The following is a 603-nucleotide window of genomic DNA, read 5'->3' as shown; positions in this document are numbered from 1 at the left end:
GCCAGTGCTCCTCTAAGTGTTGGTCCACCTGTTAGCTGCCGGTGGCCACCAGGGGCAACTGTGGGCTGGCCTACCCGTACCTAAGACAATCTGAGTGTGCCCTGAGAAAGAGATATGTGCAGCTCCTATCAGGATTTGTCGGCACATTCGGGTGGTGTTGCTGGTCTTGTTTTAACCTGTCGAAGTGTCTTGAAGAACCGAGATATCGAGTCTGATCGGAACGTCTTGGGAGGAGGTCTATTCCTTCGTTGACCGTGAGAGCTTGTCACGGGCTAAGTTGGGACTCCCCTGCAGGGATTTGAACTTTTGAAAGCCGTGCCCGCAGTTATGGGCAGATGGGAATTTGTTAATGTCTGGTTGTAGATAACTTGAACCTTAACTTAACTAAAATGAATCAACTGAGTGTGTTACCGTGATGGCCTCTTCTCGGCGGAGTCTGGGAAGTGGACACGGTGTTGGAGTAATGTTTGCGCAGGTTGTTCTCTAGTTTCTCGCTCGCGCTTTGCCTCCTCTTCTCGCTCTCTTTTGTGAATAAGTTAGCCACCATATTTTGCTAGTCGCTTGCTGCAGCTCCACATATATTTTTACCTTGCCTTACCTATA

The sequence above is a fragment of the Triticum dicoccoides genome, chromosome 3A (genome assembly GCF_002162155.2).
Source record: "Triticum dicoccoides isolate Atlit2015 ecotype Zavitan chromosome 3A, WEW_v2.0, whole genome shotgun sequence".
NCBI lineage: Eukaryota > Viridiplantae > Streptophyta > Magnoliopsida > Poales > Poaceae > Triticum > Triticum dicoccoides.
The sequence above is the reverse complement of the archived record's forward strand: the minus strand, read 5'-3'. Positions refer to the sequence as shown.